The sequence below is a fragment of the Neopelma chrysocephalum genome, unplaced genomic scaffold, assembly GCF_003984885.1.
Source record: "Neopelma chrysocephalum unplaced genomic scaffold, ASM398488v2 Primary Assembly neopelma1_44, whole genome shotgun sequence".
In the NCBI taxonomy this organism is placed as follows: Eukaryota; Metazoa; Chordata; class Aves; order Passeriformes; family Pipridae; genus Neopelma; species Neopelma chrysocephalum.
In genome coordinates this window covers 13,824,447-13,842,002 of record NW_020897703.1, presented here as the reverse complement: position 1 = coordinate 13,842,002, position 17,556 = coordinate 13,824,447, and the positions used below count along the sequence as shown (strand labels likewise).

At 36.5% G+C, this 17,556-nt stretch overlaps 1 long non-coding RNA gene across 2 annotated transcripts in view; it reads right to left on the bottom strand.

The window, feature by feature from the left end:
* The window catches only part of LOC113965323, a 68,180-nt gene continuing 50,624 nt past the window's right edge, over positions 1-17,556 (bottom strand). The window contains exons 4-5 of one of the 2 annotated variants that reach the window (XR_003533514.1): positions 13,307-13,380; positions 1-84 (exon numbers count right to left, since the gene is read on the bottom strand). This is a non-coding gene — a long non-coding RNA (uncharacterized LOC113965323). Of the gene's footprint in view, positions 85-12,890; positions 13,381-17,556 lie in introns of those variants that run through there. The other variant, XR_003533513.1, reaches the window with a different exon arrangement.

The following is a 17,556-nucleotide window of genomic DNA, read 5'->3' as shown; positions in this document are numbered from 1 at the left end:
GTCCACAGCCTTCCACTGGCACTTGGAGAGCAGGTCTCAAGTGTCACAGCATGGGAATCAAAGCCGGGTGATCCTCAAGTACAGCTATGCTGAATCATAGGAAATGAAAGAGAGCTGTACTTTCATTATAGACTTTCTCCACACTGAGGTTTAAACCTCTAATAGCAGAGTTACAGGCCGAGTCTGAAAAGTTGTGCTTTAATATGGTCATAACAACTGCAATTTAGGCTACAGAAAAGCTGATTACAGCAACTTGGTTTAAACATGAAAATAAAACCACAGAGCTGCTCACATGGATGTCTTATGGGGTGAGTAGATGAGTACAGCAAAACATCACAAGACATAACAGGAAGGAGAGTGGAATCAACAGAATATTTGCCTTGAGGCACAATCTAGCTCTGATATATTTATTGTCCCTGTAGCTCTAGGTGGAGATCATAACCTTGTGGTAAAGTGTGTTGGCAAAGTAAATGATGCTGTGTTTGTAATCTTTCCAAAGACTGGTATCCTAGTGAGACTTTGGAAGACTTAGGTCTAAGGAGACTTAGACCTGCCAGCAAAAAACCAAGTCCTTGTATGCTGCTAATGTGTCCCATTTACAGGTCACACAACAACCTGGCATGCCTTTGGAAGGTCTGATTTGAATGCATGGATGTGCACTGGATGATTTTGGCTGCAAACCTTTCCACCAAGTCATTCCCCAGTACTTGGGCTGACATTCCAAACCACTGAGTATTTTTAAGCAGCTGGCCATTTCTTAACATCAGTAATAGAAAATATTTCTTGCTCCCTAGTTCCTAAGTTTCTTCCCAAAATTACTTCTCAGATGCAGAGTAGGAAACGTTCAGCTCCACAGTAATGAAAGCTCAATAACTTTTCTACTTGTCTACTTGTGCTTTAATTGTTTGACTCTTACTGTTATTTTTTAGCATTTATTTTCTGACCCAAAAGACTCACCAGCATAGCCTAGAGTAGGAATTTTAAATCTAATAAAATTTAAGCAGGGCCATTTCTGGGTTGTTTTACTCTCATTGATTTGATCTTTTTTTCTCCGTTGTGAAAGCTTCGCACCCATGGTCTAACTACCCAGATTTTCTGGAAAAATACAAGAATCAGTTCCATAAACATAGCAAACCCCTTGAAATCTATTCCAAAAATAGTATCTTTCCAGCATGTATGAAATACACAAAAGGCATGTGATGTGGAAAAGAAGTTGAGTTAAAATAAATGGTAATATGCCACAATCTACTAATAAAATAAATTTATTTACTTAACATTCAATTCACATTAGACTTTACAGATGTTCAAAATATGAGCAAGTTAGCTCTACTGGAACAAGACTCTGCATATTTGGCCTCACCATGTAGTTGAGCTCCTCTGTGTGCCACAAAGCCTTAGTTCACTTTCCACAAACTGAGGCAGAAGTGTTGAACTACTAATGCTTGGTGTAGTTTCCTTCACACCCATTTCAGGTGATGGGAATGAGCACAGCTCTGCTGACACTGGGACCACACTCATAGGCATTAGTGAGAAATTTGACCTTTCCTTTCTGTGGCACAGGGAAATTTAGAAAAAGTACAGGATGGGAGTGCAAGAGTAAAGTATTCTCATTAAACTTGAGTGCCATCATTGTGAGACATAAAACTTTTATTAGAGGTCATTGGGTGAGATCTACATAGCTTGTTCATTGCTGTCCTTAGATTATTCCTAGCTAATAAAAGCTCGTAGTCATTAAAAGTTGGTATTGTGTTGCATCACAAAGTTTCTTTTGTACTTAAATACATACATATAAAAAAGGGGAATTCTTTGAGTCATCTTCTCTTTAAAATAAGATACTGTGACTCAGAGCTCCTTCAAATTAGTGTGAAAATACATAGTCACCCATTTGACATGATGACATTCATGTGAAAAAAACCTGTAATCAATCACAGCCATGGCTTTTTTACATTTTCTGCACCCTGTAATCTGCCCACTTAACTCCACCTCCCTGTGGGTTTCCTCTCACACTTCAAGCCCTGAGCTAGGCACCAGGACAGAAACAATCAGAAAATTCTTTTCCTCTTATTTCAAAATTAATTGACCTAGAGGTACAAAATAAGAAACTTTCAGTTCAGAATTAGATGAATTTTTTGATGATTAACTGTTAAAATAAAAGTTCTTAAGAAAAAAAATTATCACCAAAAGAAAATATTACCATGTTCCCATGCCAGTTATTTCTATCCATGATTTTGCTGCTCAGGGAAAAACCAGTTTTGGAAAATATCCTTGAAAAGGAAAGCATTTAGACACAGGGTAGATTTAAAGTCAGCAGGTATATCTGGCTTGTCTTTGCTTGATTTATGGACTGTGGAGGAGATCTACAGTTCATGTAGATAGTAAGTCTGAAAACTCTTTTTTGAACAATTTTAAAATAAAAAAGAGCAGTAGCTTTTGTTTGTTGTTTGGTTGGGTTTTTTGTTTGGTTGCAGTTTTTTGCATTGTTATTTGTATTATATAGTTTTAAATCAGTACTATATGGAGAAATAATGAATAACACTAGATACAGCATATGTTCAATTTCTTATGAAGTTAATTTTTTTGAAGTGAACACTTTGCAATCATTCTTGCTAGCTCTATGATCTTGTTTCCAAGAAAGCCTAGGCTTTATTTACTTTCATATTTTTGCTATATAACTGCATTTAGTTTGACATTCCTCATATGAACCATATTCTGATAAATAAAAAATCCAACAAAATTTAGTAAGTTTTTACCTGCATGTTGAAAAAGCAGCTTCCAAGTTTGTGTGCAGAAAGCAACATGCAGAAAGGAAAGAAAATCAAAATATTGCTAGATGTTTGCATAGATATGAGTTAGGTCCTCAGGATTTTTTTAATCTGTATTTTCTCACATATTAGAATTTAGTTGACAGTCATGGAACTCTGTCTTGTTAAGCAACTTCTATTAAAGAAAAACAGTATTCTCAAATATATCTAGTACAATTCACATCTGGCTCCTTAGAGGACAAGCTCAATTAAGCAACTGTTTCACTCGTGTTGCAAACCACGGTACTCTCTTAGGAGCTGGAGAGGGAGATAAGAATGACCACAGTGACACTAGACCAGGTTGCTCAAAGCCTCATCTAATCTGGCCTTGAACACTTCCAGGCACGGAGTATCCACAACTTCTCTAGGCAACCTCTCAATCCTGTCAAGGTCCCTCTGGATGGCATCCCTTCCCTCCAGTGTGTCAACTGCACTGCACAGCTTGGTGCCATCAGCAAACTTGCTGTCCGTGTCACTGACAAAGATGTCAAACAGTTCTGATCCCAATACCAACCCCTAAGGAATGTCACTTGGACATTGAACTGTTGACCGCAACTCTTTGAGTGTGACCATCCAGCCAATTCCTTATCCACTGAGTGGTCCATCCATCAAATTCATGCCTTTGCAGTTTAGAGACAAGGATGTTGTGTGGGACAGTGTCAAATGCTTTTTGGCAGGTAGATGACATCAGTCTCTTTTCCTTCATCCACCACTGCTGTAACCCCATCATAGAGGGTCATCAAATTAGTTAGGCATGACTTGCCCTTAGTGAAGCCTCCTTATTTTGCATGTGCCTTTCACATGTTTTCTCAAGGGTGGGAATATACATTTACCTCTCCACCCTGTCCCTGAAATACTTTTTTCTTTGTGCAAGTTTTGCATTTGAATTGATTCGAGTTGCACAAATCTATCCCTATTTAAAGAGCTGAAAATTGTAGTAAGTAATATGCTCATTCCTTTTCAAACAAATCCTATTAGTTCACTTCAAAATACCTTCATCTTCTTAAACTACAGTAATGCCACTCTGTTCTGAAGGCCAGTGTGAACTGATACCATTTTTGGGAGACTGAGATTTTCAACTGGCAAGAAATGAATGAAATCAGGGGGAAAAAAAAAAGCTGATTTTGTGCCAATTTTTGGGATATCAGTTCTGCCAATTGACTGTCATCCACTACTAGCAGATGTGCTACAAAAGCAGATGAAATTCATTGTTAGCATGTTGCTTGGTGGCCAAAGCCAATTACAAAATGGAGAATTGAGCCATTATAATACAAGAATTTGCATATGGAAATTACATGTATTTACATATAGTGATAAGTATTTTCAAACTGCTTAAAGGAAGGCTTGATTAAACTCCTTTTATGTTAGTATGCATTAGCATAGCTCCTTATTTCATACACAGTACAGAATTTTTTTACTATTATACTTTAGACCAATACTTTATTTTTTGCTGATCATATTTCTTACTCTTTATAAATGTTTTGCAAGATAGTATACACTTTGATACCTCACAATAAAAATCTATAATGATTGCCAGGAAGAGAAAAACTTTTTTTACAGAACATGAGTTAAAAAAGCAGATTGAAATGGGTTGTTAAATCTGGTGAGGAGAGCCTGAAGGGAGAATTAATAAATATTTTCAAGTATATAATAGTTTGCTGGTTTGAGGAAAGTAATACACTCCTTATTTCTTACCCTTTTCTTAGTGGATAAGGTAATGTGCTTAAAGCAGCAAGGGAGACAGATTACATGCTATGGAAAGCATTTCCAACAGATACAGGTTGTGGAGCACAGAATAGATTGCCTAGGGTGATCGTTGCATCTTTCCTGTTGGAAGTTTTTAAAGAATGCATAATACACACCTCCCTTAAGAGTCTTTTGGGCAGGACTGATCCTGTTTGGGATAGGAATGACTTCTCTGAGTTTCTCCATCCTTAATTTCTATGAATTCTTTGAGTAGTCTCGATAGTTTCCCACAGAATTCATATTGCAAACTGTTCTAATGCCTGTTATAACAACATTGCCAGGTGCTATTTGCATGATATTTGCATGCACAAGTCTTGTGCTCGGCTTTATTTCTGTGACATTAACTGCCTCCCATGTCTTGGCCCCGTTTTCTTCACTAAAGAAGGACAGAAGTGTATGCATCTAGTTTTTTAGAGTAGTAAAGAAAATCTTGCCTCTGTTTTGAATTTTTCTGATCCTCTGTCCAAAAGACTTAGTAGAAATAAGACAGTGGTATAAACGCTGTGATCAGGTCTAGTTTTTCACTTTTCCACCAATTGCAGCCAGAGAAGTTAAGGAAAATAAACTAGATTGGAAATTTCTGTTGTGGTTTCATAATTGGAGGGGACTGAGGAGATGGAGAGACTGAGACAGGGGTTGGATTAATGACATCATATTGAAAAATCTATATTTAAAATAAGTTCTAATTCATACAGTGGTATCTTAAAATATTTTGCTATAAGCCTTGAAATAAATGTTTCAAAACTAATTTATATATTACATATATGCATATATGCATACCTGTACACAAACACATCTTTCATTTTAAGTTAATTCTATTACTGGCAATATTTAAAAGAATTAAATGCAGATTTACTAAATCAGACATTGAAAACATTCACATAGATCTAGTATCTAGAAATACCCTTGCTTTCTATCAATCAAATGCATATTATAAATATTTCTATACAAATTTAATATGCTTCATATTTACAAATATATAGGAATAACTCTTTTGTATTCCTTCCTTCCCAAATTAGGCTACGTGAAACATACTTGATTGCTATGACAGAACCATTTGCATCATTACCTTTTTACAATATAACATGAGTTAATCTTGAAACCTTTTTACCCCAAAAGTCTCACTGACATTTACAGATTTACCTGGGGAAAAAAAAGAGTAACAAAGACACAAAATTTTTAGTTGTTTTATTTCTATGGTACCAGAACAACCCAAACATTCGAACTCCCCCCACGTGTAGGTACTTAATCTCTCTTTAAAATTCTACTATGTTCTTTCCTCAAATGCTGAATAAACATTTCCTTTCTGTAATATCTATATCCAAGCTGAAAAACAGAAGGTCTGCTTTGGCTGTTTTGTGGCATTCCTGTCATGCAAGACATTCATGTGTCTGACTTAACAAGGCAAGTGTTGCTTCAGTACACTCTTTTTTTACAAACAAGTCTAAGATACTCTAAACTCATTGCTAAAACTCACTGATCAAATCTGATTATCTCACTTTCCAAGCACTGCCAAATCCTCTTGTACAGCTTCAACAAATGCAGCTTTCCCCATTCTGTATGCTCAGAAAGCTGCACCAATGGTCATTCTCCCAACCTGGGGCTTTGACCATGGCCCTCCTCCATTGGTTCTCCATAACTTCAGATGTATGGTATCTGTTCTCATGCCCAGGGTCCTAGATCCTCCTAAAATTATAGTCTTTCATTGGAGACTGTGATTGCATTCTGGTCTCCATCACATTACTGATTAATTTTCATGGAAGCACATTTATACATTCTTCTGCTAGAGAGGTAAAGCTTATTATCTGTTTTCAAGTAATAAAACCTATTTATTTATGATTTGCTCAATGTTTCCACTATTTGCTTAACAAATGAGAACTTCACTGCAAATTAATAAAAAAATAAAAGAATAAAAAATGAAAAGAAAAATATGTATTAGTTTCTGCCTGTAGGCAGGTTCTTGTGACATATTTTTAACCAGAACTAATTTTTAACAAAGGTTTCTATTTGTTAATAACTCTAAAACTGGCTGTGGAGTGGTAAAAGAGGCAAGGACTATACATGAACAAAAAAGGCCTTTATTTTCACAGGGAAAATTTTGGACGGTTTTCAGCTTTTACTTGAAACCTTCTATGTTCATAAGATTTTTTTTTTTTTGTAAATAATGAAAACTCAGTTTTCCAAGGATAAGAGATACGCTTTAGAAAAAAACCCAAAACAAACAACCAGTTTATGAGAGTAGTCTGCCATTGAAGAACAGCTTTGATAGCAAATATTTGACTAGCCTGAACAAAGACCTTGCTTTTCTAGGGAAACTATTTCCATTTTCAACACATATTGCTGCTCCTTTCCACTTTGCCCACTGGTATAGACAAGAATCACGGATTTCCACTTGTGCCTGGGAGCCTGGCTGTACCAGCCCCCAGGGTGCAGAGCCCCTGGGGCTCTCTAAGTAGCTTGAACATCTTGAACAGCACTTACTTGAAATGGCTGCTATTTGGGTTTTCATTTCTAAGAAAGAAGAATTGTGATTTTGCTCCCTAAACTAAGTACTGTAGCAGTAAAATAATATGTTCCACAACAGATTCTAGAAAGAGATATTACACTAAACAAAGCATTCTAAGATTATTTCATCCAGAATAACATCACTCTTTTATGGTTTGGGAGACCTATGTTTATCTCTTGAAGAATATGACTCATTCTTCTCCCCGCTATCTTTGCAAAGTAACTCCTCCTATGGAAAAATATAATTTCACAACCGCTCGCTGACTTAGCCAGACACATCATGGGTTCAGAGTGAATTGCAGGTGCACCTAACAGTCTGTTCTAGCTGTTTTGTGCTGTTTTGTGTGAAAAGTACTGGGAAGATTAGCCAATGCTGTGAAGCCTGGATGTAACAGGTAGACTTACATGTGCTCATGCCATAAACTGGATACAAAGGGGAAGGAAATGAAAAATAAGGAAAACGGGTGGATATGATAAACCAAAGCAAACAGATTAGTCAGTTAAAATTAATACAGTTGGTAGCTTATATTCTGCTTCCTGCTTAGCTCATGTTGATTTTTAGGGTGTAAATGAGAGTAATATTTGGTCCAATTCGGGAAGGTTTTGTTTAGCTTGTTTTCAGGCTTCTCTATGTGTGGAAACAAACAAGAATGTGAATTGCTGAGGCTACTTTTTATTTTGGAAAACAAAATCTGAACAATTCTTGGAAACTAGTCCCATGCATTACATTAATCAGATTGCCAATAATAGCTCCTGTTGTGAGAAGGCTGGTAAAAGAACAAGGTGAAAATCTTACAACCAAGCTAATTCTAATTCCTAGTTTTACCACTAACTGGCAAGGAAGAATATACCCTGTTCAGAAATCTTATTTAAAAGTCTATTCCCTTATTACATGACAAACAAGCTTTCAAAATAAGAGGTGAGTGGACTTAATTGATGGAAAGGCCTGGTGAGTGCCTGGGGAAGGAAAGGTTTTCAAGCGCATCAGAATTACCAAAATGTTGAAAATGGATCTCACAGTGACTTACACTCTTAGGGACTTAAGTTATCCCAATTTTTGGGAGAAAGTAAAATTGATATTATTAAGCACACAGTAAGTTGCACAACATATGTGCTTATATATATTAAAAAATATTTTCTAGGAGTTGTTGGAAAAGCAATCATTTGCGGTTCTTTTTTCAATGGTAAGTCATGCATAACATAAAGAAAAGGAAGGGGAGGTGTGTAAAATCAACACACCTCTAACCAGTGCAACTTGTTATAGCATACTGCTTAGGGCACACAGGATTTTAGAATCAATTATTTGCGTTAATAACAAAAGGAATTTAAGATGTCTACAATTTAACATAGATTTAGCTAGGCTTTTGTGGCTAATGATGTGGGTATTCAAAACACATAGAACAAAAGCATGCATGCCCAATTATTTAAGAACTAACTTTGCTCTAAATAGAATTTTCCAAATACATTAGCAAAATATATAATTTTATAACTTATTTCTGACTATGTCCCAAAGTTTTGTAATGAAAAGAAAATGAGGAGTAAAAAAGCACAAAACATAAAAGAATGAGTCAAAATCTTTTCTTCTGCTGGCAAATATCCAGAGTGTTCTAATTGGTTCTAGCATAACTGAGATTAGAAACTCTCGGAGATAGTGCAATAAATTGGCCCAGGAGATGAGAAATATAATTCCAACTCATTCCATGGCCATGTGATAACTCTGTTGAGCTCTGCAAGAAGCTTGCTAAGCGTTACGCAATGCATAGCCATACAAAAATCTTTAGTACAGCTGATACTTGATGAGGGAGATTGAATTCAATTAAATATCTTTACATCTGAGTAGGAGGCAACAGGCACATTCTCTTTTCCAAACAGCTCTGGGATGCTGAGTAACGCTGATGGGATGTAAGGATACCGAGCATGAAAGAAATATTTCTGCATTCTTTTTATAGAATGTGAAGAATAACAAAGTTAGTAGTTTAATTTTGTATTCTCTTAAGTCACTGAGTTAATTCTTTTGAGACACACATTGGCACTGAAAAATATACTGTGCCTGTCTGAGTTGGGTGGTAGAAGGAATGAGACTTATTAACATGTAAATAGATTTATCTGAGCACTAAAATGGACATGCTATGTAAACAGCTGTGCCAGAGAAACTGATTTTACCAAGTGGACTCAGAAGACAAAGGATCACCTGATGAAGATGATGAGAGTCAGCTTTCAAAAAAAATTAGAGATTAGGAAGGAAGTGTCACACACCATTTTAGGTAAATGGTGTGCCATCAGAGGAACAGCAATAATTATAGATATCAAAAGAGGCCCTAATTAGGAGAGAAAGGCACATGCAGGAAGGGAGAGCTCAAATTAAAAAAAATACTCAAGAGTGGCAACAAAATGGGAATGTGGAAATTTAGAACATGTTTTCAGTGATTTCACAGAAGTCCGCAGACTGGCGGCACCACTAAATTTTCTGGCATCTGCACAAATATTGCTGCTATCATGTCCCTGAGGAAGGAAGGTGAGAGAAGAGCCTGTAAAGAGACAGAGATCTGGAAAAACCATGCTTGCTGATATCTTGAGGAAAGGAGAGTATGTACATCCAGTGACCATGGGTTACTGTGGTTCCCTTTGTACAAAGAAAGAGCAGATAGAGCTGCAGGAAGCTTGACAGGGCACTAGAGTTCTCTGAGGCCAATGGAAGCACACAGATTTCTGCCATGCCATGAGCCAGGTGCCACAGCCAGGGTGCCTCTGCCAGTGAGTGTTTCATCATGGCGATGGATAAAGGCACTGGTAAATTTGCAGTTGAGTACCTTCCCATCGCAGAAAAGCCATCTAGAAGTTTAGTATCATGCAGTTTAAAGCAAGGACATGCTGAAGTGAAAGTCTTTGTTTTCAAAGGCATATTTTTCCCCTCTAAGAAATATACATGAAACACCCAAGAATGTGAATAGCATGGACCTATGAATATAAATAGCATAAGCAAGAAGGTAAATAAAGTAAACTTGAGGAGCTTCAGGGTCAGGCTTACAGTAGAAATAAAGGGAAGGAAGCATGTCCAATGAAGAAAGATGCAGTTATTCCAGAAGTGGAAAACTGCCAGGCTGAGATTTGCCACAACAGGCATTGGAAGTCTTCAAATGAAAAGGCCTGGGAAGCATTGCAATTACTCTGTCTTGCTTCATCTCACATACTGCACACTTTAGAAAGCTAAATGCCTATCACGTGTTTCTTGAATAGCATCCCTCGCCACAGAGTTCCAGAACTGTTTCTAACAAGGAAGCTCAGAAACAGGCTCATATGCTTACTAAATCAACAATTCTGCTTGATTTAAAAAAAAAAGGAAAGAAAACCAAAAAACCCTCAGAAAACTACATTCATAACATCAAATGGGTTTATTCTAGTTCATAAAAATGCTGCATAAGGTCTTCAAAATTAAAAAATAAAGTTCCTGGAAGTAAGCCTAATTTCCGTTTTGTGAAGGCCAATATTTGAAGAACTAAGTTTTTAAGTACATTTGGGGTATTTAGCAGTATTAATCTTTTTCCTTGGTGATTTTTATATTTAATTCTAAAAAACATAGTGACAGCAATATTAGAAGTTAATGGTTAAGGACTCATTCATTAATGTTAGAAGTGTAAGGGTACTTAGTTAAAACAATTCCACAGATTACAGTCTATATGGCAGACTTTAATACTCAACACTCCTATAAAAAGAGCTCCCAGGAAATTGGTCAGAAAATAGAAGAATTTGTTTCACTTTTTGACTTATCATATAGTACTCAATTGTACTTTATAGTTAGACACTTAGACTAGGAAAGCTTTAGTCTTCCAAAATTATCTTTGTTCTTTGGAAGATGTTTTTTTGTCACTAGAAGACTATCTGAATGCTTCTGTAAGGAATGAGAAGAAGGATTAACCCACTTTTGATCATTTGTAATCTGCAAAGCTCTAATATAATGATTTCAATGTTTGCTTTCTTGAACAACATATAGTTTCTTCTACAACTATATTAAGATAGTATCTAGTTTAGAGATTATGAACAGAAAACTTAAAAAATTAACACTAACAGTTTAAGAGGTGAGTGTAATGGGGTAATGGAACTGCCATATGAGTCTATCTGTTTCCCTAGGAATCACACCCAAATGGAGGACTGGCTTACAGTACATTTTTAAACAGGTCATAGACATTGCACAGATTGCCACCATTTCAGACAGTCCCTTGCTAAGTAAATACACAAATCTCAGAACTGAATTTTTGTGCTGTATCACACAAATTTTTGCTTACTGGTCCTTAGGAAAAGTTGAAGGACACAGATATTTCACTATTAGTCACCTACCATTATTAAATATTTCTTATATTCTTTGGTGTCTTTCTGGATTTGGCTATCCTAAATAAAGGTGACTTTCCCCATATTTCTCTTTACCGGATCATGAATACACAAAAAATATTGGCTGTCACATACAGTTATCTGTAACATCAACATATATTTGATCTACTCATTATGTTACTAAAAGATTCATAAATTGAGAAAAAAATCCAAGTTCCTGACATGTATTTGGTCAACAGATTACTGTTTGTATGCAATAACCTATGAGCTAATTTCTACATAACCTTTACTTTTATAGCCAGATGGAAAAAGAAGAACTGATGGCATTTGTGGTAGAAAGAATGCTAACCAGGCATTCATTTTGTTACAGATGTCAAACACAGAGGTGCTTCTACATTATTTCCAGTTTAAAGACTGCAGTGGTTGATTTAAAGTACTGCTATACTTAAAACTAAAAGCTATTTGACTGTGATCTGCGTCAAAGAAAAATGCCATTCTTTGGCTTTCCATTTACAGAAAGATTTAATTATACTTGCAAGGTTCAGGTTTTTTTAGAAGCAGAAAACATTTCCAGATATGTTCTTGGATTCCTGACTGTGCTGCAGCTGTTTAGACAGCTCTGCTCTTGCATACTCAGAAGCCAATATAGCTGAAAGTGGAGGGATTGTCAGTGTCATAAATACTGGTGGGGGGCAAACTTTCTAAACAGATCAACCTTGCTTTCACTCCACAGTCCTCCAATGATTGTGACGTATGGAGCATATCCATCCTGCTCTAGGGATACTAAAGGATCCTGTACCACCTTGCATAGCTGCTCTGAGAAGGTTTTGTGGACATTGCTAAGAAAACTTTCAGGACCCCTTTTGGGTCAGCGATGTCATTCAGGGGCATGGCTGGACATAACCACCAAATTTAAGATCTCTTAGGTACTTGTCTGAAATATTGGCTACTGATCTCAGCAGCATTCCAAACCAGTGTGATACGTGCATGCTTGGCTGTATCTGCTACATACTGCTGGGTAAAAAGCATAGGCATAAGGTAATGGTATACCTTTTAAGCGAAGAAAACAACATTATCTCTAGATTAGTAGTCATCAGTCCTGCTATAAAGAATCACTTAAGAACTGCCAAGAACAGCGAACAATCTTTTTCCCCAACTAGTGTTATTCATTGTTTATTTTGTGAAGCAGTTGATACATGAAAATAGAACTTGATTATTTAAATGCACTGATAATCATCTTTTCCCTTTGTAGCATGACATAAAATACAGCTAGGAGATGTGTTGATTCTCGCAGAAATCAAAAGTAATTTTATTCCATACGTAAGAAGTAGAAAATAGTCACAATTCAGATTTCACAGTTCCTGAGGCAAGCATGGTACCACTGCTTGCATGGCTTGCCTCATGTCACACCCAAGCACTGTGCTGAGACACTACTTTTAAATGTCAATAAGGTTGTGAAAGCAATCTAGGTTAATTGCTGAGAATGAGCAAAACCATCTTTATTCTTGTGGTTTGCAGTTCTAGAAACAAAATCAGAAATGTTTTCTGTTGTAACTGGTTGAGCAGAATAGAGAGTGATGTGGTTTTGTGGTTTCCTTAGTTGTACCAGGAACTAACCAAAATACCCACTGGTCTTCTTGCCTGTTATTCTCTTCATTAGTTTTCTTGAGTCATTACTACACAATACAATATAAAAAGGGGACCTCTAAGACATTCTAAGTCGTTTTTTGTTTGTTTGTTTCTATTTTCATTATATTTAATTTCTCTTTTGCAGTAGACTTCAGGTTTGCACTGTATGGATCGTTCAAATGTCATTGTTGAGTCATAATCCAACATGCATCATAGAACTATAAGATGTTGTTAAACATTAATCTCAGTGCACAGTTTAACAAGATAAAAGCATTAGTTTTCAAACACTTATCTCTTACCCTTATGCTATCTTAGTTTTAATTAAATGGTGACTATGTCTCTTTATGGCCCCTTTTTCATGCAAGTAGGATATCTGAAATAGAAGAAAGGGAATTAAATTAAATTCTGCTCCTGCAAATCATTTTGGTAGAACATATATTTACAGCTGCGTGTCTTAAAATGAACAAGTAAATTGTAGGTGAATTGAAAATTGTTTAATGTTCAAAATATGCTTGGTTAATGAGAGGGTAGTCTTGGAAAGCATCCCTAAGATCTTGCCCTGCTTTATTCTTCCCCAGGCATTTGCTGCTAGTGGCAGGATAACAGACTAACATGAACTGTTGATCTGAACTAATATGGCTTCTGTAGAAGTGAAAGAGAACTTTAAATTTAAGTTGAAAGAAACTAAAGACTCAAGAAGGGGAGTCTGAAGTAAATGCAACTCACTAACTCCTGTCCAAGATACTTCAGAAAGAAATACAAACATGTGAATCTGACCACTACTAAAAGAACTTGAGAAAAGCATTTTAGATAGAAGGCAAAAATGGAAGCAAAGATACCATATCTATGAAGAGCCTGGATTAGACATAATAAAATCTTTTAAGATTATGAATTTAGTTTAGGGTGACACTGCCACTTCCCTTAAGGATCAGAATTTAGTGTTAGATACATAAAAAATTTCTTACTATGTCAAGTCACTCTGAGATAAAGAACTACCAGTCAAACCTCTTGCTATGCCACTCACAGGCATTTGTGAGGGCTAGAGGAGCATCTCCTGTCTATGTGAATGATCTTGTTTTTAGAGTTCTTGTTTAATACTTTCTAATATTACTGTAGCAGGTATTCTTTTCCAGATACCAGTAGGACGATCTAATTTTGGTTCAATTTAAATTTTGTAAGTGAAATGTACCCTCCTATCCCAGTACTGTCTCCTAAATGATCAACATTAGCTCCTGACCATTCTCACGGTCCTGCCTAGTGATTTGACTTTTTCACTGTCTCTTGGTCCTCTCTGCCACCAAAGGGGGTGGTAGAAAGGTATTGTTGCTTACAAATATAGCTTTCACCAGAAACACACCTGGACTGAAGTGCCTTTATTGGGCGATTAAGAAGACTGTAGCCCATCAGCTCTGCTCCCCCAATGAAGAAACAGTCCTGTGGCTGTGGAGAGGCCTCTTCCTGGAATGATGAAGGTTTGGTGAGTTGGCACCACTTCCATGATTAATACAACACTTTCATGAAAAAAATTGACCTCCCAATAGTGCGTAGTGGCTGAGGCAGAAGCACTACCACACACCTCACCAGCCTAGACCAGAAGCTGCACAAAACAAGTCAGACTGCACTGACTCTTCCACACAGACTCCACTTGTAGTGAGCTGTCCTGGCCTTTTTGAAATTGTATACAATACGAACTATGGTTTCTGGGTTTGGTTTTGTATTTTTTTTTTCCTCCTCAGGACGTTTCTCTCTCGTTTTCAGAAAAGAAAATAAACAACACCATTTCTGCAGCTAAAATTCTCTTCATTACTATACAAAAATTAGTTTTCTTCCTCATGCTGAATTCCTGGTCCTGAAACATCATCTCCCTCAAACCTAAGTTAATTTATATTTAAAGTTTTGTTTTGGCTTTCCAGCCTTCTAAAATATTCATTAAAAGGTTTATCTAGTTCTCCAAATTATGTTAGTAAACTAGGACAGTTTATTTGTATTTGTTTGCATAAAATCTTCAGTAAACGAGCAACAAATTAAATTTGATTCATAAATGAACAGTGTCTTTTATGAAGTTAATATGAGTTCATACCTCTCTCTGTTGCAGAGCAAAATTTGACTAACTCATACAGTAAACAGTTTCCACTCACTTTTTTTCATATATACATATTTTAAAGTAGCTCCTTTGCAACTTAATGATGTTAATAAACTTTTATTTGTAAAATTAAGTTAATATGATTTGTTTTTAACCCTTTCATATGCCTTCCTCCACCCTGAAAATCTACAAAATCTTGCTTTTTTAATGTTTGTCATTTTATTCACTTAAACAATTTTTTAAAATTTTGTTTCAGCTCCACCTCTGTTTTCACCTCCTTTCAGTAATGCCTGAGTTCTTTTAATTGCGTGTTTCCATCCCAGCTGCACCTCCTTGTGCTGAGCCTGGCTCAGATGTATGTGGTTAATTGGCTGTGCAGGTGTAACCACTTGGAGTCACCCACTGTTCCAAGTCAACAAGCTTTGTAGAAAGGTCAAACAAATAAGTCCAAAGGGAAAATATGTTTTAGAAGTGGCCATTATAGAAGTATATCAGGATTGTAAAGCTGAATTATTCAAGTGCTGCTTTTGAGTTACTATGTGAACATTTTGTGATCTGACTCCTGTTCCTTCAAGTGATGAAGCACCCTGTAGCACTATGTCTCCTTGAACAAATTTAATTTGATTCCAGTTGTGAATGTTTCAGTCAACTGTGTGGCAGATGCTTCAGACTAGCCACTATGAAACAAAACAACTGTAATTAAAATTTCCACTCCAACATGCCCAGGAATTTGCAAAAGAAAGGTACTGTCAACTTTGGAAGTCAGGCCAGGTGAAAACTGGGTACTGTTCTTTCTTCTTGTTTGTGTAGTCCTTTGTTCTGTACTTCATATCTTAATTATTAAAGAAAAAAAATCCTTTGTTTCAAGCTAAACAAAACTGCAAAGTTATGTACATACAGATCCCTGTTCATTGTTGCTTTCTCTGATTATTTTTTTTTGCGTTATAAGACAAGTAAAAAAGGAGTCGAAGCACTATCAAGTCAGGGGATAGCATAACCAAATGAGAAGTATAATTTATTCCTTTGCTTTGCATGGGTCTAATGCCTGCTACACACAGAATGAAGCAAAGAATCCTCATTGTCTTTCATATAGGGGTCAAACATGCCAATACATGTTAAGACAGTTGTAGAGTACTTGCTGCATAAGGGTAAACAGCAAATAAAAAAGTGGGTAGACTTGCTTGTTTGGTATGTGTGAGGTATAGCATAAACACCCCAGTGCTCACATCAGACACACTTTACTTATTTGCATTTGTTTTCAACTAGATCACTCTGTGCAGATGTGGCTGAAAACACTAGAGTTAATAAAACCTAAACAGTATTATTCAAATACCCTCTCTCTATACAAACACCTGAGAAGGTATCTAAGCATATAATGCATTGCTGTTTCCTAGAATTATTCCTGTAGCACAATTTGTTTGCAGAAGTTCAAAGACTAGTAAAATGCTAAAATAGTTACAGAATTATGGAATCATTGCTCCACTTCCTCCGCCCTTTCTGGATCATAAACCCCTGGCTTTCATTTCAACAAATGTGTGGAAATGATTGCCTATAACGAGAACATGCGGAAGGGTTTGGGCTTGCCCACTCTGAATGAAACTGAATGCAAGAACTTCAAACGTGGTTCTGAGGTGGAACAGCACCTCTTCAATACATTCAGCACTGAGCCAGGCCTGTGGATGCACCCCGCTGCCACTCAAAGGGGTCGCTGTGGCTTGCTTGGAAGGGTGCCCTGGAGTGTGCATCAGTATAGCCATACCTCAGAGTGGTTTGTATTTAGGTACATATATTTAGACATGATGATGACGACTGTAAAATGTAGGTGTTCTAGCTTATGGACTTGTATAGCACACATTATATAACCAAAACTCTTTATTTGGTTTGGTCATTGTCCATTTATATTTTCTGTCTTGATGGATTTTTATCTTAAATACTGTTAACGCTACACTCACTTTGGGCACTAATTACCACAGGAATATATTTTATACAGAACAAATGCACCTTTCCCTAAGCTTTCCTCTTTAGTACAAGGCCTATCCCTCATTTAGCCTTGTTTTTAATACATGTGATGTCATTGTTTAAGAGACTGAACACTTTTCACAATACTGGTGCAATAAAAAGAGGTAGTAGTTCATGTTATCCTAGAGATTTAGAACGCTTTTGAGGTAAGTCTGGATTCCAAATTGATTGAAATCAACTTGAATAAGTAATTTCATCTCACTTTGGATCATGTCTTTAATTTACACACACGCACCCCACTCTGGCAGGACATGGAAAAATCAGGTAGTCCTAAATTCCCCATATATGCTGAGGTCTGTTGGCACTTTTTCCTCGTTGCTCAAGAAAGTAGAATAACTGTGAGGATTTTTTTCCCTCATAACTGGAAGCAACAAATTAAATGCTGGATTGTAAATGATCTTCCTTTGACCTTTGTCTGCAACTATATATCTAACTTTGAGGGGTGTT